Source organism: Uranotaenia lowii, chromosome 3 (assembly GCF_029784155.1).
Source record: "Uranotaenia lowii strain MFRU-FL chromosome 3, ASM2978415v1, whole genome shotgun sequence".
Taxonomy (NCBI): domain Eukaryota; kingdom Metazoa; phylum Arthropoda; class Insecta; order Diptera; family Culicidae; genus Uranotaenia; species Uranotaenia lowii.
The window spans coordinates 369,521,860-369,547,770 of NC_073693.1; the positions used below are offsets into that span (position 1 = coordinate 369,521,860).

At 35.1% G+C, this 25,911-nt stretch overlaps 2 protein-coding genes across 16 annotated transcripts in view; one reads left to right on the forward strand and one right to left on the reverse strand.

Moving 5' to 3' along the window:
- The window catches only part of LOC129754381 (uncharacterized protein CG43867-like), an 87,996-nt gene extending 77,842 nt beyond the window's left edge, over positions 1-10,154 (reverse strand). For 4 of the 5 annotated variants that reach the window (XM_055750428.1, XM_055750426.1, XM_055750427.1 and 1 more), the window contains exon 1: positions 2,813-3,563. The gene's annotated coding sequence lies outside the window, so the exon portion shown is untranslated. Of the gene's footprint in view, positions 1-2,812; positions 3,564-10,095 lie in introns of those variants that run through there. The other variant, XM_055750418.1, reaches the window with a different exon arrangement.
- Positions 1-25,911, forward strand: part of LOC129754380 (uncharacterized protein CG43867-like) — a 691,811-nt gene that overhangs the window by 557,041 nt on the left and 108,859 nt on the right. The gene's annotated exons all lie outside the window — the stretch shown is intronic.

Here is a 25,911-nt window from a genome sequence, read left to right on the forward strand (position 1 = left end):
CAATTTTGATAATTTTGACAATTTTGAAAACCTTGAAAATTTAGTTAAATTAGACTTTTTGCATATTTCGACCATTTTTAACAATTCGAAAATTCGACAACTGCTTAACTTTTGATATTTCGACAATTTTTACAATTTGTTAGTTTTGTAATTAAAGTAATTTGAATTCTTATTGTTTGAAGGTATGCCCAATGATTTTATTGATTTAAGTGAATTTAGTCATCGCATGAGTATTTCAAGTTATCGAAGTGATTTTAGTAATATTAGTATTTTTAGTTATTCGCTTGTTGTCACTTTTGTTTTTTTGGTTCTTTCTCTTATTTTTTTGTATAATTTGTTTCATTTTCGTTATTTTGGTCAGTTTTTCATTGTTTTCAATTCTGTAAAATAAGTTTTTCTTTGTTTTTTTTTTCCTTTTTTTAATTCATATTCGTCATTGTTGTCGTTGTTTTTATTTTTGTGTTTTCTGTAATTTCTATAACATTTTTGATGCTATACTATTTTTGTCAATCTATTTTTTGACAATTTTTTTTCAAAATATTTAATTTGTAATACCTTCAAAAATATTTTTTTTTCTTAAATTACAAAAATTTCAAAAATAACACATATGACAAACATACAACAATTTCAATAACGACGAAAGTTGAGGGTCAAAAGAGCAATGCAGAGCCCTTGTGGCACCTCTGTATATTCACCGATCAGGCAAAAATTTTGCAGCAATGAAAATTCCTTATTTCTAATTTGTATCTTTTTTTTAGATTAACGAGAAATTGTAGATTTTCTTATAAATCATCTTAAAACCTCATTGGATTTCCCATATAAACTTCTCGATTACAATTTAAAGAAAATAAAAAAATGTTTATTTATTTATTTATATATTTATTCGTTTTTATTGTTCTGACGATTTGCCGAAATTTTAATAATAATTGGTGCTGGACAAAGTATTTAGTATGTGGTCAAGCTTCTATTTCAAATGGTCTTTGCTCTTTTCACCACCAAAGAATTTTCTTCTGATCTTCTATCCGTCTTTCATTTCAACTCTTTAACCCTCACCGATAAAGCCGCAAATTAATTTCATAAATTTAATAATAACTTGCGTCAACTTCGAACACTTTATGATTTTCTCCTAACAGTTACTCAAAGTAGTTCCAATCAATAGAAGTTTCAATGCACTCTGGACTGGAAAAAATGTATCTTATTCTATACGCTTATTTTAAGAAATTCAACAGCACGCTCTCATGTTTCCCAATTCCAAGTTTCCTTACAGAGTTTGGATACTCTGACGGTTATTGAAAATATGGTCAAAAGGTTTATCAATTCAATAAATCGCCTTTTGGTGTGTTACTTATATTGTTTGAAGATATTTATATCGTTAATTTTTTTAAAAAAATCATCCTTAAAGTTTGTCAAAAAAAACGTATAAAACTTTTCTAGAAAAAAAAAAACCAAAATATTCCAACCGAATCTTTAAACAGACTTTTAACGTTGAGTTCAATTGGAGGTTTCTGTGGGTAGGTCACACATAACCAGAAATGACACAATTCCGTTTTCCCATTTAAATCACGAAACGTGTCTTTCCACCCATGTAACTCACTGCCAATCTTAAGCCATCACGTGCACGTGACAGCTCCTGTTAAAAACGAGGAGAAAAATTGTACAGCACTTTTTTTTTGGTTGTTATCGTAAACACATCATCTTCGAGCGAACAAACCAATACTAAATGGGGGATTTTGTTATATGCCAACTAAAGACACTAACAATAGAACATAAAAAAGAGGAAAAATCAAGAAATGAAAATACATATCCCATTTGTGCGGGGAAAAGTATGCCATGATTTTGATGCGATAGGCAACAATATCGAAAAAAAAAATACACAAAGCCAACAACAATTGGATGGTTTTTGACGGAAAATCGATAAAGCACTTTTTTCGCGCTGTTGCACGAAGAGAAAAGCATTTAAATCGAATGTCTATTACAATAACAATTCCTACGAGTCCGTCCATTAGTGTTCTGAGGTCGTTAGATTTTAGACGAACGCCTTGTTTTTTTTTTTTATTTCTTTTTACTAAATGGGGAAGCGTCGGACAGCTGATTAGATTCCTTTTTTCGCTGTTTTTGGTTTTTACCCACCCACCCCTTGGTTTGTTGTTGCTTCTCCGCTTAGAATGCGTTACGAATGGAAAAGGGGAGGAGGGGATGTTTTGGAAAACGGAAACTTCGCATCCTAACCATTGAAAACAGACAGTGGTTCGGGATGATGATGATGATGACTGGAACAACGACGACCAAAGGCGGCAGGATGAGGACTGTCCGTAATGTGTCTGCTAGCTGTCCTTTGGCTGGCTGGATCCAGGCAGGAGTTCAACGTTTGGAGGTTATGTAAGCAACTTTTTCTCCACTGCGGCTGATGAGGGAATTTGTAGACTGGAGGCAACGCACCAGAAATATGGTTATTGTTATGGTATTCGTCGAGAAAGTTTCTCGGCGAATGTGAATCCCCATGTTTGTGTTTGCCTAAAACTCGAAAGTATTCAACATTTGGGGTTCCCAAAATAAACGACAAAAAAGAAGGGTTCCGGAAATTGTATTAAATTACAACTCATCCCGAAAGAGGTAGCGAACTTTATCGATCTGTTGTGGTGACTTTTTGCACTTACGTTGTGCTTCGAGACGCCACCATTGAGCAAACAGCGGACATTTTTTTGGGTCAAGGTTAATGAAGATTTATCGGTAGACTTGGTAGTTACGCAAAATCGCCCGAATTGTATTGAGATACAGTGTCTCTGAAACGTCAAATCATGTGATTAATCACCTTTTTTTCCTTCAGCTTATCGATCGCTACTCATAGTTGTACTCCAATTCCGCAAGATGAATGACAATCCTTGGCCGTCGTCGTCGTCTTCGTCGTCGTAGTAGGCTCCTGGCAAGCATCAGCTGGCTGCCCGTCGAACTTTGCACATTTTCGGTTACTCATAGTAGCCCTAGCTCTAGTGAAGCACCGATGAAGCACACACAAATTTTAGCTGATTCATTCAAACACTCCGAAAAACGCACATCAAAGCTTACTAGGATGAAATATTTAGCACACTTTTCCGTCAAAAATTTCTTCTTCTTCAAAGCCTGCTTTGACACATTCCAAACACCCTCCAAAGGAAATTTCTCTGCTGATGGTTTTGTTCACGGCCTGCTACAACTCACTCGAAAATATGTACACTTACACACAACCAAACCGAAGTAAGCAGGATCGTCGAAACGGGAACGTGCAAGGCACGAGACACGAGAGAAACGGGAAAGGACAAAAGGGCTTCGACACACCATCCGACAAGAAGCGAAGAAAAATCCCATCAAAAACGTCAACCGAACAGCGAAATGTGAAAAACTATTTCGAAACTAAAAACGCAACCCTTCTGCGAGATATTACATCCGGTGGAAAATCCGCAAAACCGAGAAAAAACTAACGCGAACGCGAGGGGGGCGATAATTCTCTAATTTACACACTATCGTGTTTGGACACAGAACAGAGCGCCGTCGTTCCTATTCTTTGCAATCGTCGCGGACAGTCGTCGTCGTCACAAATCTCGGGGTGGCACAAACAAAAGGGAAATTGTGCACAGTTCGCGTAACACACGCTGACACACACACAAATCCAAACGAATGTGGTGGTAGTTTATTTTTACGATATCGCAGCAAGCGACCCGATTTACAGCGAGCCTCCCAACTGGCGATAGGACTTTCCCAGCACCAATACCACAACCCGAAAGACGCTTCACAAACACCATCGAAGCAAGCGAGAGGGGATGTTTGACTTTTCCAAGATGGCGAACAACGCGTGACACGGATTTTGACAACAGGAAAAAGGATCGTCGTCCTCCGTCGACAGAAGGAAAGACGGTGTAACGGAACTGCCCATGCGTCGGAGTTTTCTCGTTGGGTGGCATTGAGGGGGAGGGCGAGGAAAACACACTGTGAGTCCTTTGAACTCGAGACAAAAATTACCGTGCATCCGTTTCGTCGTAGGCTCCTATACCTACAGGAAATTGGTTGAAAGCAAAACGTCAGAGTGTAATGAAGAAATTGTCTGGGACATCGAGCAAGTGGCATATGGTTTCGAATCGGTGTAATCAGTGAAGAGGGTGAATTGAAATGTTCGATTGCTCAATTAGGGTGGCGGATGTCCCTTATTCTGTTTATCACATTAGTAGAAAAATAATAATACATTCTTTTTACAAAGCTTGAGTAACGATAAAACACAGTGTCATGTTTGAAATCATTATTGATCAAAGTCTTCGTGTGAATTTGTGGCAAGTGTTTTTTCATCAGTACAAAGTATGTTTCCATTTTTTACAAAGAACTATTTTTGGTTAAATATTTTCATATATTTTGCAAGAAAAAAAAATCGTACAGAACCTTCAATTTGATGTCAAACCGTTTTCTCATTAGAACATCGTTTCAGAAGGAAAAAAAAGTTTTTTTTACAAAGATCTTTTCTTGGTTAAACACTTTTGTATATTTTGTCAATTTTTTTTTCTTTTTTTGCCATTTGGCAGACTTTTCGATTCCATATCTTAAATGATGAAATCATGCTATTCAGAATGTCCCCAGTCTATGCCTATATCCCAGGGCACATTAAATTTTGTACATTTTCATTGTAAATCTGCAGAAGTGTTTGTTCTTTTCCCGTTACTTATTGTTTATTTTTTTCCAGTATGGTACAGTATGGGAATTTAAACGATGTTTTAAAAACAAGTTAGGCTAAAAAAATTTAGTTTTTTTTCTAAAGCATGAGTTAAACAGTTTTCGACAAAGTTATTAAATAAATTAAAGCGCTGTCAATTGATTTTTTTCCAAAAATTGTGAAGTTTTATATCTATTGTTTTTGGGAAGTGTATTCGAAAAAAATGCAACACTTTATTTTGTGAATTATTAGGACGGAACAAATTTTAAATCCTTCTTTTGTCACTCGGAGATGGAACATAACGGGGGGGGAGATGATAAGAAATAATGCAAAAAACTGATAAATTGGAATAAATTGCATGAAATCTTGTATGCAACAAAATTGCATACTATATCATTGAACAAAACCTAAAAATCAAGTAGTTTTTTTTATCGAAAAATTCAACGAAATCTAGAATACAAATGGTGACAAAACTCCCATTCTCCACAGTTTGTTTTTTGCTCTTGTTATCTTTCGGATGTTTGATTTTTTTTTTTCAAAATTTCCATTAAACACTTAAAATTTTATTTATTCTCCCCTTCGGGATTTTTGTAAATTTCGAAGTGGGGGGTGACAAAAGAAGAAAGTAAAATTTGTTCCGGCCTTATTGAATGCATGAACCACTTTTTTTTTTTAAATCAAGGCAATTTCTAATTTCGTTTTCTGTTTTCTGAAGCTTGACCTTTAAAATAACTCAAAATTTTTGATTTGGTTAAGTTAGAAAGAATTTAGCTGATTGTCCTCCTTCGACACAAAAACAAAAAAATTTATTTTTTATCACTCCGTTACAGTTTTTGCGTAATGAAACGATTCCAGATTTCAATTGCTTGAAGAGCTTTTCAGAGAAAGCAGTCGAGGCATTTCCTTGTAGGTATATTTATCCATTCACCGTGTCAATCGTTATGAAACACTGAGTGATTTGCAGTCTCCACAGATCGTTAGCCTCCTCAAGTACTAGACATCAAATTTTCAAATATTTCTCTTTGTTTATTTCCGGTAAATAGAGGCGAGACTTGTCAAAGAAATGTTTCTGGCTTTAAACTTGCTAGATGACCGCTAAAGAGTTCGTTTTGCTGTTCATTACGGTTTTTTTTTCAAAATATTTCCCCACTAGCAGTCCAAATGTTTTGCGCACGATTTAACCACCGTATTTTGTTTATTTCACCGGTGGGCTGCTTTTCTACTTGTAGAAATGCGGTCAAGCCTGTTCATAACAAATAAAAGAGCTTGTTGCGAAAAACTGTGCTAATTTCGATGCTCTGAAACTTGAGACAATGAGACCTTTAAAACTGAAAACTGAGACCTGAGACCTGGGACTTGAAACATGGAACCTGTAAACTGAGACAACTGATATTTAATATCTGAGACCTGAAACCTATAGTCCTAGCCATGGAACTCAAGACATGGGACCGGCTGCGTTGCTACCGGGTTGCTACATAAACGCATCCTGTAACAACTGCTCGAATGCTATTTCTCGAATCAAGTTAGCAACTGTTGGTGCGATGATGGGTTGATAAATATGTTGCTGAATGTACTCGATTCGAGGTTTAGTAACCATTGGTGGGCCTGGTCTTACTCACCCCTGGTCGAGGGCTGCATAGCATTCTAATCAGTTAAAAATTAAAATCTTATCCACACGAATCAAAAAATATTTTAACGAAAAAAGTGTTCATCTTATTTCTTTTTGATTTTTTACATTCTTATCCCTTCGCTTTGATATTGCCTCTACTATAAATTATACTAACTTTAATTTTGGATGTTTGAAGAATTGAATTCGAACCCTCAAGATGATAGATGAGCACGTTACTTCTGTGCCATGGCCAATGGTTGGATTGCTAGTTGTTAATCTTTTTCCATAGACTTTTCAAAGTAAGTGAAATGACTTAAAATGTAAATATTGGCAGTCCACCAGTAATAAGTAAACATTAATTGGATCCAGCAGAGTTTTGAAAATCACCGTAAGTGAGAAAGTTGGAAGTTTAAATTTGCTTTCTTTTGGATAATTCTTCTTTCAGTTTGAAATAATGTAACTTTGCATAAATATGCAGGTATTTACTGTTTCAGAAGAGGGTCATTTGTTAAAAAACGTTGAATTGAACTTGAATCCGAGGTAAAATGAAGGAGCATGCAATTGCGATAAGGGTTAAAGCAAAGATCTCCAAGTATCAAGATAGTCGGGCTGTTGTTTTTTCGAACAAATCGATGGCGTCACCTACACAATGTTTATGGTGCTGCCGCCCTGCGAGATGGGATCCAATCTTGCAGCTTTCCGCACAAGTATTGCAGCTTTGCATTCAAGCTTTGAGTGAAAGCACATCATCACACTAATACTTTGAAAATCAAGCGTAGCTTCACTCACACAATGTTTCTGATTATATTGTTTACAACAATGCAATTAGCACTGGTGCATGCGTGTGCGTGAAAAATATTCAAACTCGAGCTTGGATCTCAATCCGTCAACCCTCATTTGGCGCTAGTGTTTTGTCGCCAGAATTCCGTGATAGCCGATAGCGCCTGGTTAAAGGTAATGCTTTTTCTCTTATTTTTGTTTCTTTTTGCGATAATTTTTTTGGAAATTTTAGGATATTTTATGGGAACTCACAATCTTACCAAAACGTTAGAGGCTGGTAACTTTTTAGGCGTTCTTGGAGAAAAAGAATCCTGAGCTCGGTCGGTACAGATTAGATGATTGTTTTCAGTCTGGAGACAACTGCTCTCAATTCTATCCGATAATCTGTCAGTCAGGCCCACCAAAAAGCACAAAGTAAACCAGAATAATTCTTTTAATGTTGAACTTATTGGTATTCCCGCAATTAAGAGCTATCGGCATGGGATGTGCTTCATCAATTTTAAATGTATAGATCAAAATTGGCCATAATTGTTATTTACTGCTGCCACTTTAAACCGTCATCATTAACGTTTATTGATATCGACATTGGTTGATCAAGGTTTTAAAAAAATTTAAAGTTATATTTTGTACTCAGGGTTACATAAACTACGTTGCAAATTGAAATACCGAAAAAACTGATTCAAGAAGGAACGTACGTATGTACCAAAACTGACCACCAGGAATGTTAACGGTTTTGAATTCTCAATTCTGAATGTTTTGAGTACCATCCTAGATGAGCGTGGTAATCTTTTTCGATCAGGTTTTTGATGAATTATTTTCATAATCAGATTTATCGCAGTATATGATAGTCTCGTTATTAGAGCCCAATATCGAAGTGATTCCTCTATTTGTGTTTGAAAAATCCGGTTCATTGCAATGTTCATTCTTCAGCCCATTTTTTCTTTTTTTTTGGTTTCGATTATAATCGTATTACCATCTTTATGGCATTTGCGACTTTATCAACGGTGCAGATGGTGGATCGTTATTGAAAAACTTATCCGGTACAACTGTGTACGATGTTTGCTCTTGGGCTCGAACTCGTGGACATCGGCTCAGGAGACAACTGACTTGCCAACTGAGCCCAACAAAAGCCCATTTTTTCCAATCGCCGGCGACGGTAATAAAACAAACAATTCCTCCTTATTTTTTTGGAAATATTCCGTATTGTTCAAAAAATGAGGATGTCTACGAGAAAGTTTTCAAAAAAATGTAAACAAACCATTCGAAATTTTTTGACACAACTCAATTCGCATTGATGTTCCATAAAGGTTTCGCGTGGAATCAAAAATTTCGTAAGAAGATCGGCATGGGACCAAAAAATACGTAGAAAGTTCCGCATGGGACCAAAAAGTTCGCAAGAAGTTCGTAACAAAGCATGATAGGCCAAATTGACATCAAGACTTTTCAAGGTACTTAGAACGCACAAATATGTTCTATGGTACTTGTTTAGATTTAGATTTTTAGTTCAAATCAGTACTTTAGGAAAACGTTTTTCATTTCTCTCGAGTTCTCGAGTACAAGATTAAGTAGCTATGCGACTTTTGGTTACTTGAGGACATGAGACGTGGTATTGAAGAAGTAGGACGTAAGAAATTAAACGTGAGAAATAAGAAATAGTACGTGAGATGTGGTACGTGAGATGCAGCATGTCAGAAGAGAGACATGAAAGCGAGACGTCGAGAGTGAGAAATAATAAAAGTTAAAAGTGAGACGTTAGACGTGAAAAATGAGTAGAGCGAAGAGATAGGTATGACATGAAAAGTGAAAAACGAGACGTGAGGAGAAAGAAGTGAGACGTCAGACATGAGAAGTGAAACGTAAAGAGTCTTATTTCTCATTTTCACATGTCACGTCTCATTTTTCACTTCTGACTTCTTAGGCCTCCCTTTTCACGCCTCACTGCTTCTGTCACGTCTTCTGTCTCACTTCTCTTGTCTTATATTAACTGCTTATACTTCACGAATCTTCTCATGTTTCTCATCTCGTATGAGCGTTATCAAAAAACTGTTTAAAAAACTGCGAAAAAAAACTTTGGTGTAATTTAAAAAAAATAGAAAACCCCATCACCAAAAACCAGAGGTTATCTTAAAGACATAATATGACAAGGATTCGAATTCAGGTCGTCAAATTCAAATAAATTTTGCAGGGTCATTTTAATTTTTTTAACGAATTAAAGATTTTCATCGGTGAAAAATCTTGCATCCGCTGCGAAATTTTTTGAGACATGATGAGAAAGAAAGGATTTCATTTTCGTATGCAACATTCGTTCAAAATGCTATAGAAATTCGGTCCAACCCTAAAATATTGTATTTCGCGTAACTTTTTATCAAACCGATAGATTTTTGCAAAAACTTCATAATTCAATAATAACCTTTCTTAATTCTGAGATATTACAGTTCGAATGGTGAATGTCCAGAAATTCCCCAATTATCGTAGAAATCTTGCGAAGAAAATTTGAACAAAAATGATCATCGGAGTTAAAAATTATGAAAATTAAATTTTTAAGTGAGAGTGCGCTTGCTTCTCATTTCTCTAGAATTATGGAATTGTATGTATAATGGAAACTTCAAAATTATATGCAAATTGAATTGATGACGAACTGCTCTAAAACGACTGAATCTTCAAATCTGTTTCAATAATGAATATTCATGTGAAGCATACATCCACTCGACAATCTGTTCCTGGTTTACAGATATTAAGCACCCCTTTTGCTTGTCGTTGTGTACCGCAAATACTACCCCAGAGAGTAGATATTCGGAGGAGTTCAACTTTTCGAATCTAATCAAGAAGAATGAAAAGACTCACAGATGAGTAAACAGTTACCCAAATCTCTTCAGGGGTTAAATTCAAACAATTTCTTCTCCTTCATCGACCCTAAACGATTAAATACCTAGTGTGCCATGATTAGCAGCGATTTTAGAAAATTCTTCCAACGGCAGCAGCATGCCAATATTACATCAATCAAAGCAACCATCGCATCGATAAGACTCACCTTATCCTCGGCCTCCTCTGCTCGTTCCTCGGCTTCGATGACCCTCTGCTCGAGCTCCGAGAGCTGAAATGGAATAGAAAAAAAAACAGAAAAAAGGGATGAGAAATGTTTAATTAATTGATTCTACCGCACGGATTTCCTGGGGATTGGAAGAGAACAAGCTGAGGAAAAAACACTGAGGGGAAAGAATTATGCTACTTGAGGACAATGGATTTGCTATTTTCAAAGAGGGGAGATTACCGGAGTTTAATGTTGCTTTAAACGCGAGGGGTGAAAAACATCGCACAAACAAACGTAACGCTTTGGTGTGTCTTTGCTAAACAGTAGGGTGGTTATTTAACATTTTTTCTTTTATGATTCGAATCTTTACACAGTTCGGTTTTGACAAGGAAACAGACCAGCCTGATGTGAGCGATGTTCAACGTTCGATGTTTTTCAGCGTTACAACCTCAGACAAGAACCTTCTTCTACATGATTCATCTAGTGAATGTTAGAGAGCGCGACTGTTCCGCAACCGTAACTCTCATTTTCCTCACCAACCCCCGTAGAAGAAAAAAATCATTTCCAGAGATACACACATTGAAGGAAGCTAAAGGGGAAGATAGCTTTTCTTCAGCTTCAATGAAAGGGGCCCTAGCATTATAAGCTGAAGGCTGAATCCTAAGGGAGAAGGCCACAAAAAAACCTCCATAAGCATAAAGATCGTCGTTTCGTAGAGTTGGAAGCAGAGAAAAACCAGCAGAAAATAAAAAAAAATCCGGCTAAATGAAGTGTTCCATAAAACAGCTCATGCAAAAATCGTTTCTGGTCATCGTTTATTCCTGAATCTAAGGACATAGATATGTTCAAATAGTTGATGTTGCCAACTTTCATTTTGGATAAAAGTATTGAGCCTGTATTGTCAATATTTGGAAATCAGTGTTAAAATTTCTGATATTGGATTTTCGTTTCAATTTATTACATTTTTGGTAATTCTTATACAGTAGAATATTCGATATTTGATTTTGTTATTGAGCACCCAATATTGATAACAAAAAAAAAATTACCTATTTATTAAATTAGTTTTTAAATTTTCGGATTCCGTCTAACGTTTTTCGACTTTCAAATATCGACTGTCCACTATCAACTACAAATTGACTTTCGAATATAGCCTATCGACTATCGATAGTCGAATATCGACTATCGCCTATCGCCTATCGATTTTCAATTTTTAATTTTCGATTTTCGATTTTCGATTTTCGATTTTTGATTTTCGATTTTCGATTTTCGATTTTCGATTTTCGATTTTCGATTTTCGATTTTCGATTTTCGATTTTCGATTTTCGATTTTCGATTTTCGATTTTCGATTTTCGATTTTCGATTTTCGATTTTCGATTTTCGATTTTCGATTTTCGATTTTCGATTTTCGATTTTCGATTTTCGATTTTCGATTTTCGATTTTCGATTTTCGATTTTCGATTTTCGATTTTCGATTTTCGATTTTCGATTTTCGATTTTCGATTTTCGATTTTCGATTTTCGATTTTCGATTTTCGATTTTCGATTTTCGATTTTCGATTTTCGATTTTCGATTTTCGATTTTCGATTTTCGATTTTCGATTTTCGATTTTCGATTTTCGATTTTCGATTTTCGATTTTCGATTTTCGATTTTCGATTTTCGATTTTCGATTTTCGATTTTCGATTTTCGATTTTCGATTTTCGATTTTCGATTTTCGATTTTCGATTTTCGATTTTCGATTTTCGATTTTCGATTTTCGATTTTCGATTTTCGATTTTCGATTTTCGATTTTCGATTTTCGATTTTCGATTTTCGATTTTCGATTTTCGATTTTCGATTTTCGATTTTCGATTTTCGATTTTCGATTTTCGATTTTCGATTTTCGATTTTCGATTTTCGATTTTCGATTTTCGATTTTCGATTTTCGATTTTCGATTTTCGATTTTCGATTTTCGATTTTCGATTTTCGATTTTCGATTTTCGATTTTCGATTTTCGATTTTCGACTTTCGATTTTCGATTTTCGATTTAAGATTTTCGATTTTCGTTTGTCGATTTTCGCCTTTCGTTTGTCGATTTTCTTACTTCTCGAGATTTTGAAAATTGGAGAATTATAGCATTTGAAAGAATTGTACATACATACATGTTTGAGAATTTGAAAATATGAGAATTTAAGAATTCGAGAATTTGAGAATTTGAGAATTTCAGAATTTAAGAATTTGGGAATTTGAGAATTTAAGAATTTGAGAATTTGAGAATTTGAGAATTTGAGAATTTGAGAATTTGAGAATTTGAGAATTTTAGAATTTGAGAATTTGAGAATTTTAGAATTTGAGAATTTGAGAATTTTACAATTTGAGAATTTGAGCATTGGAGAATTTGAGAATTCGAGTATTCAAGAATTTGAGAATTTGAGAATTTGAGATTTTAGGAATTTTAGAATTTGAGATTTTGAGAATTTGACAATTTGAGAATTTGACTTTGAGAATTTGAGAATATGAGAATTTGCGAATTTGAGAATTTGAAATTTTGAGAATTTGAGAGTTTGAGAATTCTAGATTTTGAGATTTAAAGATTTTGAGAATTTGACAATTTGAGAATTTGAGTATTTGAGAATTTGAGAATTTGAGAATTTGAGAATTCGAGAATTTGAGAATTTAAGAATTTAAGAATTTAAGAATTTGAGAATTTGAGAATTTAAGAATTTGAGAATTTGAGAATTTGAGAATTTGAGAATTTGAGAATTTGAGAATTTGAGAATTTGAGAATTTGAGAATTTGAGAATTTGAGAATTTGAGAATTTGAGAATTTGAGAATTTGAGAATTTGAGAATTTGAGAATTTGAGAATTTGAGAATTTGAGAATTTGAGAATTTGAGAATTTGAGAATTTGAGAATTTGAGAATTTGAGAATTTGAGAATTTGAGAATTTGAGAATTTGAGAATTTGAGAATTTGAGAATTTGAGAATTTGAGAATTTGAGAATTTGAGAATTTGAGAATTTGAGAATTTGAGAATTTGAGAATTTGAGAATTTGAGAATTTGAGAATTTGAGAATTTGAGAATTTGAGAATTTGAGAATTTGAGAATTTGAGAATTTGAGAATTTCGAGAATTTGAGAATTTGAGAATTTGAGAATTTAAGAATTTGAGAATTTGAGAATTTGAGAATTTGAGAATTTGAGAATTTGAGAATTTGAGAATTTGAGAGTTTCGATTTTCGATTAGACTATCAATTCTTGATTTTCGATTTTCGATTTTCGATTTTTGAATTTCTATTTTGAAAATTTAAGAATTAAAGAATTTGAAAATTTGAGAGTTTCGATTTTCGATTTTACATTATCTATTTTTGATTTTTGGTTTTAGACTATCAATTCTTGATTAGCGATTTTCAATTTTCGATTCTCGATTTTGAGAATTTGAGTATTTGTGATTTTGAGAATTTGAGAATTTGAGAGCTTAAGAATTTGAGAATTTGAGAGTTTGAGGATATGCGTATTTAAGAAGTTTAGAATTTCAGAATTTGAGAATTTAAGATTTAGACTTTCGACTTTCGACTTGAGATTTTCGAATTTCTTCTTCTGACATATTTTTTGTTGGATTTCGACATTCGATTTTCAACTATCGACTTTCGATTTATGCCTTTCGATTTTTGAATTTCGACTCTCGTTTCGTTTTGCCTTCGACATTCAATTTTGGGTTTTTGATTTTCGACTTTCGATACTTGTCTTACGGCTTTCGACATTCGATTTTCGACATTCGACATTCGACATTCAACATTCGACATTCGACATTTGACATTCGACTTTCGACTTCCGACTGTCGATTTTCGATTTCCGAGTTCGACTACTGATTTCTGACTTTTGACTAGAGTTTTTCGACCTTTCGAATTTCGACATCGACTTTTGCCCTTTGAATTTCGACGTTCGTCATTAGAATTCGAACTTTCGGCTTGAATTATTGACTACGAATATCCAAAGTCGAAATTTGGATTTAAAGTTCCGATATCAAAAATTTAGTTTTGGTAGTTTTGGCAACTTTTCTAGTTTGAACCTGGCAACCATGGCGACGACGACGACGACACACTTATTCATCGAATCACGACAAACGAAACGATGGGAGGACGACCATATAAACATAAATTCTTGATGCTCCTTGATGGTGGCGCTCGGCTCCTGGTTTCGGTTGCTGATGCTTTCGACTGGTTAAGGTGAGCTCGTATTTTTTTCTCAATGAAAAAAGAAGGATGGAATAGGGGGAGTCAAGGGGAATATGTGGAGTTTGACTGTCGACTTCAATCTTTAGGAGAAAAAGGATTGGATTTTGAGTGGGATTTTTCCCATTTGCCTACATTTTTCCCTCCCGTGTTTATTCCCAGACAGTTTGTAGGAGAGAAAGAGCTAGAGAGAAATGTGATGTGGGAATCAGATGCAGTTTTTGTCAATTTGATCGAGAAAAAGCTATCTCTCGATATTTGTGCTCGGCTGTCGATTGAAGGGAAAGACGTGAAGCTGGCCATTTTGGGGTAATGTGGGAGCTATCGAAACGGGGAAATTTATGTTTATGGCGTATTTTAGAGCCCATAAAATAGAGATTGAATTGAGTGGGAGGATGGAGACACAAACTATCATCATTACCCAGTGCGTCATCCGATTACCATCATCTTCGGTTGATTGGGAGAAGGGTTTTTCCCCCGTTTAGTTGCCCTCAAACCCACGCCCGCCCCCTGAAGGTAATGAAAGAGCAAGCAATTGAAGTAGAAATGTAATCATGGGGAGATTAGATGAGATTTAGAAATTATGACATTGGGGGCCTTCTACGTCGTAAGTAGAATGACAGAAAATGGGATACAATTTCAGCAGAGGGATGTACAGATTATAGTATTCCATCAAAGAGGGCCATGACAGAGGATTCTAGTTTAGGTTTACGGTAACGAAGGGCGTGTCTCGATGGTTGCTTGGATTATTTATGATTGCAAATGGCGGAGGACGGAAGCAAGCAAAATGGTGAACAAGTGGCGGTTGATGATGACGACTGCAATTAATGCTAATTAAAATTTCGTTCTCATTAGCTCTTGTTAAGCAGTTGGCTCGCTTTCCCTCTTGGCTAGAGCAAGCATGATGGTCGTCATCAACGTCATCAGCATCATCCTGATGATCGCCCTCATCACCATTACCGGAAAGAGCCCTGTCGTTGTTCCGGCTCGAGAATTGTGTGTGTTTCGATGTTTGGTTGAATGCTAGGCACAAAATCTTCCGTTGCAATTTAACCCAACCTCTTCCGCTGGTCTGGTAATTTTAGTGTATTTTGTTACTCCGTATCTCTGGAGCCACCACTGAAAGTCGTTGTCGTTGTGTCTTCTTGTCTTTCGTCGTCCGCCCAGCAAAATCCTTAAGCGGGGACACACTTTCGTTGGCATTTTTCGACAGAGCACCAGGCAGGAAGGATTTAGTTCCGGTAATCTGAGACCTGAATAAAGACCCGGCGAGATTAGTCGAAATGATTTAATAAAGTCATCGGAGGACGGACTTTCGTTGACCGGATTCTGTCTGTTTTTTTGCCCTCTGCCTCTCTTTTCTTTGATGAGCTTTAGTAGGATTATCGTCGGAAGCGATTCGGGTACAGGATTGGTCCTGTATTTCTAGGGGGTCAAGCTTAAGGACGGATGGACATTCGAGAGTGCATCGTTATCGTTATCCATAAAAAAAGATGTTATACGTCGATGGACCTTTCGATAGCCGATTAATACTGAAGCTCAAATTAAAACTGGGTATCGTAGTTAGTATGTTATGTACTTTGTAAGGGGATCTTCACTACTCGATTGACATAATATGAAATTGACTCGAAATAAACCATTGATTCATATGATGATTAAACCGCTCAAAAGAAAACTACTTCCGTCAATAATCGATGATAAAAATATGATCAGTTTACAATAGATTCATGTATGAAATTGCATCATTTTAAATCACCCACAAGTGCATTTATAATATGTTTATGGCCACAAAAACTGGACTGTGCTCAAAAATTTTTGTTTAAAAAGAGATTTTTGTAAGAAAATTAAACAAAAATTTGAATTAACGTTAATTGCGATCTTTTTTTAAACCGGAGTCGAGTTTTTAGCTGAGAACTTTGTATGGAATATTTCCGAATAGAAAAAAAAAACAACAACAAAAAAAGCCATTAACAAAAAAAATTACAAAAAGGAAAAAAAAATGAAAAATGACAAAAATGACGAAAATGACAAAAATGACAAAAATGTCAAAAATGACAAAAATGAAAAAAATGTCAAAAATGTCATTAATGTCAAAAATGTCAAAAATGTCAAAAATGTCAAAAATGTCAAAAAAGTCAAATATGTCAAAAATGTCAAAAATGTCAAAAATGTCAAAAATGTCAAAAATGTCAAAAATGTCAAAAATGTTAAAAATGTCAAAAATGTCAAAAATGTCAAAAATGTCAAAAATGTCAAAAATGTCAAAAATGTCAAAAATGTCAAAAATGACATAAATGACAAAAATGGCAAAAATGGCAAAAATGGCAAAAATGGCAAAAATGGCAAAAATGTCAAAAATGTCAAAAATGTCAAAAATGTCAAAAATGTCAAAAATGTCAAAAATGTCAAAAATGTCAAAAATGTCAAAAATGTCAAAAATGTCAAAAATGTCAAAAATGTCAAAAATGTCAAAAATGTCAAAAATGTCAAAAATGTCAAAAATGTCAAAAATGTCAAAAATGTCAAAAATGTCAAAAATGTCAAAAATGTCAAAAATGTCAAAAATGTCAAAAATGTCAAAAATGTCAAAAATGTAAAAAATGTCAAAAATGTCAAAAATGTCAAAAATTTCAAAAATGTCAAAAATGACAAAAATGTCAAAAATGTCAAAAATGTCAAAAATGTCAAAAATGTCAAAAATGTCAAAAATGTCAAAAATGTCAAAAATGTCAAAAATGTCAAAAATGTCAAAAATGTCAAAAATGTCAAAAATGTCAAAAATGTCAAAAATGTCAAAAATTTCAAAAATGTCAAAAATGTCAAAAATGTCAAAAATGTCAAAAATGTCAAAAATGTCAAAAATGTCAAAAATGTCAAAAATGTCAAAAATGTAAAAAATGTCAAAAATGTCAAAATTGTAAAAAATGACAAAAATGTCAAAAATGTCAAAAATGTCAAAAATGTCAAAAATGTCAAAAATGTCAAAAATGTCAAAAATGTCAAAAATGTCAAAAATGTCAAAAATGTCAAAAATGTCAAAAATGTCAAAAATGTCAAAACTCTCAAAAATGTAAAAAACGTCAAAAATGCTAAAAATCTCAAAAATGTCGAAAATGTCAAAAATGTCAAAAATGTCAAAAATGTCAAAAATGTCAAAAATGTCAAAAATGTCAAAAATGTCAAAAATGTCAAAAATGTCAAAAATGTCAAAAATGTCAAAAATGTCAAAAATGTCAAAAATGTCAAAAATGTCAAAAATGTCAAAAATGTGGAGAATGTCAAGAATATCAAAAATGTCAAAAATGTCAAAAATGTCAAAAAAGTCAAAAATGTCAAAAATGTCAAAAATGTCAAAAATGTCAAAAATGTCAAAAATGTCAAAAATGTCAAAAATGTCAAAAATGTCAAAAATGTCAAAAATGTCAAAAATGTCAAAAATGTCAAAAATGTCAAAAATGTCAAAAATGTCAAAAATGTCAAAAATGTCAAAAATGTCAAAAATGTCAAAAATGTCAAAAATGTCAAAAATGTCAAAAATGTCAAAAATGTCAAAAATGTCAAAAATGTCAAAAATGTCAAAAATGTCAAAAATGTCAAAAATGTCAAAAATGTCAAAAATGTCAAAAATGTCAAAAATGTCAGAAATGTCAAAAATGTCAAAAATGTCAAAAATGTCAAAAATGTCAAAAATGTCAAAAATGTCAAAAATGTCAAAAATGTCAAAAATGTCAAAAATGTCAAAAATGTCAAAAATGTCAAAAATGTCAAAAATGTCAAAAATGTCAAAAATGTCAAAAATGTCAAAAATGTCAAAAATGTCAAAAATGTCAAAAATGTCAAAAATGTCAAAAATGTCAAAAATGTCAAAAATGTCAAAAATGTCAAAAATGTCAAAAATGTCAAAAATGTCAAAAATGTCAAAAATGTCAAAAATGTCAAAAATGTCAAAAATGTCAAAAATGTCAAAAATGTCAAAAATGTCAAAAATGTCAAAAATGTCAAAAACGTCAAAAATGTCAAAAATGTCAAAAATGTCAAAAATGTCAAAAATGTCAAAAATGTTAAAAATGTCAAAAATGTCAAAAATGTTAAAAATGTCAAAACTGTCAAAAATGACAAAAATGACATAATTGATAAAAATGACAAAAATTACAAAAAATACAAAAAATACAAAAATGACAAAAATGACAAAAATGACAAAAATGACAAAAACGACAAAAACGACAAAAATGACAAAAATGACAAAAATGACAAAAATGACAAAAATGACAAAAATGACAAAAATGACAAAAATGACAAAAATGACAAAAATGACAAAAATGACAAAAATGACAAAAATGACAAAAATGACAAAAATGACAAAAATGACAAAAATGACAAAAATGACAAAAATGACAAAAACGACAAAAATGACAAAAATGACAAAATTGACAAAAATGACGAAAATTACAAAAATGACAAAAACGACAAAAACGACAAAAACGACAAAAATGACAAAAATGACAAAAATGACAAAAATGACAAAAATGACAAAAATTACAAAAATTACAAAAATTACAAAAATGACAAAAATGACAAAAATGACAAAAATGACAAAAACGACAAAAACGACAAAAATGACAAAAATGACAAAAATGACAAAAATGACAAAAATGACAAAAATGACAAAAATGACAAAAATGACAAAAATGACAAAAATGACAAAAATTACAAAAATTACAAAAAATTACAAAAATGACAAAAATAACAAAAATGACAAAAATGACAAAAATGACAAAAATGACAAAAATGACAAAAATGACAAAAATGACAAAAATGACAAAAATGACAAAAATGACAAAAATGACAAAAATGACAAAAATGACAAAAATGACAAAAATGACAAAAATGACAAAAATGACAAAAATGACAAAAATGACAAAAATGACAAAAATGACAAAAATGACAAAAATGACAAAAATGACAAAAATGACAAAAATGACAAAAATGACAAAAATGACAAAAAATGACAAAAAATGACAAAAATGACAAAAATGACAAAAATGACAAAAATGACAAAAATGACAAAAATGACAAAAATGACAAAAATGACAAAAATGACATAAATGACAAAAATGACAAAAATGACATAAATGACAAAAATGACATAAATGACAAAAATGACGTTAATGGCATAAATGACATGAATGACAAAAATGACAAAATTCCAAAAATGACAGAATGACATTAAAATTGACTGAGCCTTATATTGATGTTTCATGATCCGATTCAGGTTCTGATTTTCAATTGTGATCTTGTTTCGTTCAAAATGATGTCCTTGATAGTGAAAACCAAAAGGTCGCCCACAATCTATTATTCAAGTGAAATTTGATATTTTAATTCATTATATTCTTTTCAGAATTCTTTACTGAATTCTTTGTACGCAGTTAATCATTTGTTATCTTGTTTCAGAATTCGGATTGAAAATTTAGAGCCCGAACTATGTGTTCGCAGCCTGAACTTCTCGTCATATTCCATGACTCTGAAGACAGGATTATGTCGTTCCTTATCAAGTGGTTTATTAAAAAGGCACCATGCATTCAATGTTCATGCGGCAATAATCCAATTTACATCATCGTTAGGTATACCTGCCTCTAAAAGGCTATCAGTTTCCACTTTTGCGCCCCATTTTGGTCCATCGTCAAACGTCATTACCTGGATGTCATCTTCTTAGAATTTCATCCCTTATTTACATCCCTTTTTCCGGGACCGGAAAGGGAAGTCAATGGAAACGTCTTCTTAGGTACGATATTATTACAATATTCCGTTTGTTCCCTCGTTTCCCGGCTTTATTGGATGGAGGTCTTCCACCGAAATTCACATTCCGGCAGATCATTATTTCCGGTGCTGACTTTTACAATGACCTGAGAGAAGAGCATATCATATCACCAACCCACTTTATTGAAGAAAACATGAAGAAGCCACACGCCGGCAGCAAACCAACAAAAAAAATTCAACCTTCTCAAACAATCAGTGAAGCGACACAACAAGCAAGGCTGACGGAAATATTCGAAGATGTCGGCTCTTGGTGGACCCCTCGAGGCACTGTTTATCTTTTGTCATCTCGAGAATTGAACCGGCAAAGATGTCTATTTGCATATTTGCTGCCACCGGGAGCTTTTCCTCGCGAATGAAGAAGAAGCTCCGGTTTCGCTTCGCTTTTTTCGGGTGTTTTTCAATAAAAATGATTCACCCAGGGCTTGTTCGAGAAGCTCATTGGAGTGAAATTTTCCGATGTCTTAAAGGTTTAAGGCAAAATTTGTTTGCATATTAAATACAGTGTTTTATTTGTAAGCTACACAAAAAAGCCTCAATTTGTTGAATATCTTAGTAGCCTACATGTTTCTCGGCTGAAAGATTATTGAAATTTTACTAAATCAAAGCAATCGGTTTGTGTTGATTCAGTAAAATATTCAACCAAGTAGGCTCACGACACATATGAGCTCGAAATTGTAGCCTACAATTTCAACTTAAGCAGTAAGGTATTCACAAATAAGATTTCATACCTACTAAAATTAGAAAAAAATTAAAGTTCGTTGTGAATTCTACAAAAAAAACTCTCGTCAAAAAATTTAAACACTCGAAATCGTCGACTGCTTGGCAACAGGACGCTTCGTGACGCATTTCCGTATCCATTCATCGGTTCATTGTCGGGGCAACATTTTAATATAATTTCAGCCTACCTTCAGGTGCTTCAACCGTTTTTTTTTCTCCACTCTGTCCCGGAATGTAGGTTAAAAGCTTACATTTTCACCAACCCCAACGGAAAAGGATTCCGACAAAATGAATTATTTTATTTTGTCGAAAAATTGGCTTCTTTGTTTCCGATGTTTCTTCCGCCCCCGAATCCCGAATTTCAACCAACCCCGATCCCTTCCAATCAGCAAAACGAGTAACAGTCAAACAAACAAACGAAAAACAAACAAACAAAAACATGTAAGAGCCCACCCTCGGGGGAACCGCTGCTCATGAATATATGAATTTCTTTTCCCAACATTTTTTTTAAAGGTTTTGTTTCCCGGAATGATGGGTGTTACCTTTTCCGGGTCGCACCGGTGTTTGGCCCAATCCCGAAACTTTTGTTATGATTGGCGCAGCAAAACCTGGTGGACTGGATGGAGCGAAAACAGTTGACCCCGTGTCTCATTTCGAGGGTTCCCGGTGGAAAAGCGAAGAGTTTCGTCCCCCATCCCATCCCCCGGTTTTCGGTTAGAAAAATTGGATCAAAGATAAAAGACCCAAGGTTTCGGCGAAGGCTGCATCGATTGATAACAAACCGTGGATGTATGGGTCTGGTAAGGAGATAGAAATAAATCCTCTTTAAAGAAAACATATCCCAAAGAGTTGTTTGGATTCATAATAAGTAGGATTAAGAACATTTATTTTTTCTTTAAAATCAATATGAATTACAAATATGGCTCAACGACTGTTAAAACACACGCCAACCTTTAGGGTTTTCAAATTTGATATATAAGGTGCGCAAATTAGTACCCGTTGTCTATCAATAGATTGGTTTAACAGTAAATGTTGGTGGATTTTGTCATAACTGTCCAAAACGTCCTTAACTAAGCTGTGACACATGATAAATGCTTTTTTTTAATCTAATTTTATTCTAGATTTAAGGATATATTTGAAAAAAAATTTGAAAGCGTTTTTAAAAAAATGTAGGCACTCAGTGTTTGAAAAGTTTCTGTTAAAAGTAAAAGATTTTTTTTAAAGATGCGAGGAGAGTGGGAACGATTGAAAATTGAGTTTGAAAAATGATGAGGAGTTATGGGTTTTGGAGTCCTATTAGTATGTAGACTGGATTGCCATTCACTCTGGACTGTTGACAAATGATCTCATCGAAAGGAGAATATTGGAGAGCTAATTGTACTAGCGAATACTAAAATCGATGCTGGTGTGGCTCCTCTCTTTCATCCACACTGATGGTGGTCCATTAAACTATCTACATAACAACGAAAAATTTCTCTAAGTATTTCTGGGGACTCATTACCCTAAATCAACCATTTTAATCTCGAACGAAGATATATCGTTGTTTGCTATTTTCAAGCTTTATTTTGCTTGTCACGACGGTGCAGAGTTACGCACCTCGCCAATCACGACAACCTTACCACTCCCCAGACTGGAAGAGGTTGTCAAACCGGGACCGAATAATGTCAAAGTAAAGATGTCAGTTCAAATCTGTTTTGTTTTTGTCTGCTTTATGTAGTTAAATTAAAGGCATCGGAATCGATCAGTTTGAATCGTTGCGGGTATGGATCGAATTCGGTCATTTTTTTCTTGGTCGGGCTTAAAAATTTATCGATTTCGGATTTCGGACAGTTTTGTTCTGTTGATATCGTTAATGAATGGAGTGGTGCAGGGTATTCTTCGTCCATAATTTGTTGAAATGCCCCCGGGTCGCTCTTGATCCGGGTGGTAACCGATTATACTGGTACAGACCAAGGTGAGTATTTATGGTTACAAGCTTCCTACTTTCTTCAGCTACCGGCACTTGTAAATAGGCATCGGAGAGGTCGATGTGGTTGAACATGGCACAGCCAGCCATACGATTGAAGATGTCCTCCAGCAATGGCAAAGGGTAGTTTTTGGATTCGAGGACATCGTTCAACCCCGTGGTGAAATCTGCACATATGCGCACTGACCGATCAGGTTTTCGGACTACGACGATGGGTGCCGCCCAGTCGGCATAGGATACCGGTGAAATTATGCCTCTGCCCTCTAGTCGTTTCAGTTCATCCGCCACCACAGATTCCATGCTTTATGATACCGGACTTTGGGGCCTAAACACCGGAAGAATGTCGCTTCGGTTTTCGTACAAAGCCACATCTGGTCAACGAACACATTCGGAAACTTGGACTTCAGCTCGTCGATCTGTTCGGTATTGGCTACCCGACCGACTAGCTTGCAGAATGACGAAAATGAAACGTCCAAACTTATCCATTTGGTCTGAGCCTTAAAGATTCAAAGATAGGTTAGAACAACAAATGTAACAGTTACCTTTTCTCTGGTTGCCACTGATGGTAATGGTTGCTTGAAACATGGCATCGATTCCAAGTTGGCCACTGGAGGCTGTCCGGACGTTGCAATCCGGAAGATGAGTAGACGAGGACCCGATCTTGACCCAGTTCTCCCTGGATATGATTGTGATGTCAGATCCCGAATCTAATTGAAGGTTTATTGGAACACCGTTGATGGTAGTTTCCACATAAAGCCGGCTGCCTTTGATGTTACACAGGCCTCCCGCAATCACGACATTTATTCTGTTGTGGTATGAGCCTACTTGGTTGAATGATTCGACTGAATCAAAGCAATCGAAAGATTCCTTTTAATTCAACCACGGTAAATGAAAAGTTCATATACCAGTATTTCGATAGCAACTTACTACCTTCTTCAGTGAACGTTTTCGATTGATGAATGTGTATCGTTTCCCTCCCTTATATTGTCCGGGTTAGGTAAGCTACTACTAGGTAGCAGAAACCTCCGAATGCTCGGCAGTTGTGCCGTTGTCTGTTTTTTGGGTCTACCTACCCTATTCTGGGTGTTTTCCGGTAGTGCTAAATTATTTTCTACCCGCTTTTGGGCATTGTCAGGTAAATTATTGTATTTCTTTTTACCTAAGAATTTGAACAACCAAGTGTGCCCTGGTCCGGAGTCTCCGTTTAAGAGATGAACTGATTTTTCATTGAAGATTTCAATGCTTTCAGCAACATCCAATTTAAGCGAATTACTATTCAAAGACCGGATCAGCGAGACATTTCCTCGATCAATAGAGTGACCAGATTCACACATGTGTAAAGCTACTGCAGATCTAGGATTCTGTGAAGGAAGAATTTTCTTCTTTGAGTCAGATCTAGCTATAGCCATGTGTTCCTCGAATCTATCAATCAACTTCCTTTTGGTTTGTCCAATGTACACCTTATCACAGTCGGAACAACTGATTTTGTACACACCAGATCTATGAAGGAGCTCCACTGGATCTTTTGTCGATCCTAAGATGGATTTCAGTTGATTATTAGAGCTAGTGAACACTAGTTCAATATCAAACTTTGTCAACTTGTGTCTCAATTCGACTGCGTTGACACTGTTGAACTCCATGGACCTTCGTTGAAACTCCTTCTGAACAGGAGTTAAAGTAGTGAAAGATTTCCGTTGAAGCAATCTTTCTTTTTTCCTTATGATGGCTTGAATGGATCTACTTTGGTATCCATTTTTATTAGCCGTTTGGAAAATATATTGAAGTTCCTTTTCTCTTCCTTCAGTTGAAAGGGGAATGGAGTTCATCCGATGGATCATGTGGTGGAACGCCGCCATCTTATGCTGGAACGAGTGGTTCGAGGTGCTCGGTATTACCCTCATGGTGTTTGTCGGCTTTCTGTAGATTTCGAATTGGAATAGGCCATCATCTCTCCTTACCAGAACATCCAGGAAAGGTAATTTCCTGTCTTCTTCTATTTCGCAAGTGAATTTAATATTCTTATGCAAACCGTTTATGGATGTTAGAAGTTCTTCTAGAAAATCTTTGTTTACTACACAAACAATGTCATCGACGTATCTCCACCATTTTTCGGGTAATAAATCTTGATTTTCAAGAGTCTCCTCCAAATGAGCCATAAACAGTTCACACAAGAATGGAGACAGAGGATTTCCCATTGGTGCCCCCTTTGTTTGTCTATAGAACAAATCTCTAAATTTAAAGAAGGTTTGTCCCATACACAAGTCCACCAATTTCTTGTAGTTTCTAACTTTGAGTTTCCAAGTGCTCCCATTGTGTTGTTGAAGCAACCAATCTTCTAGCAGATTAGAAGCTTCTTTAACGGGAACACTTGGAAACAAAGCTGAAACATCAAAGGAAACCATGACCTCGTCCTCTTCTATGCCTCCCGACGCCTGCAGTCTGTTCACGAACTCTAAGGTGTTGGTCACCGATCTCGTTTTGAAAGGTTTTGGCATCCTTTTAAACTCGTTCAGTAACCACTTCGCCACTTTTTCAGTGGGCGCGTTCACTCCCGAAATTATCTCCCTCATCTCATTTCCTGGTTTGTGAATCTTCGGTAGACCTTTGATTCTAGGGACGATTGGGGCAGACACTTTCAGGGCGCCCGGCGCAAACCCTAAGATCGGTCCACAGTCCTTCAGCGTTTTTTCCACCTCCTTAACCATCTCCGGTAGCGGGTCCTCTCTTCGAACTCGATACGGTCCTTCATCGATTTTGGCCTGCATCAATCCGTTGTAATCCGTTTTGTCCATGATGACCACCGAATTTCCCTTGTCCGCCTTGACGTAGAACACCTCCTTTCTCCTAAGTTCTTTCGCTATCTGGATTTCCTCAACGTTGGATTTCCCATTGATGCCCTTTCTCAAGACATCTGCCACTTCGGCTCTGGCGCAATCCTTCTGGGCCGTGGACAGCTTACTGGACCTAATAGCCGTCTCTACATCGATGATTATCTGGTCTATCCTTGGTTTCCTCGACACCGCGTAGTTTAGACCTTTGTTGAGTAGATCGATCTGTTTGTCGGTGAACTCTTCCTTCGATCGATTCACCACAAAACCATCCA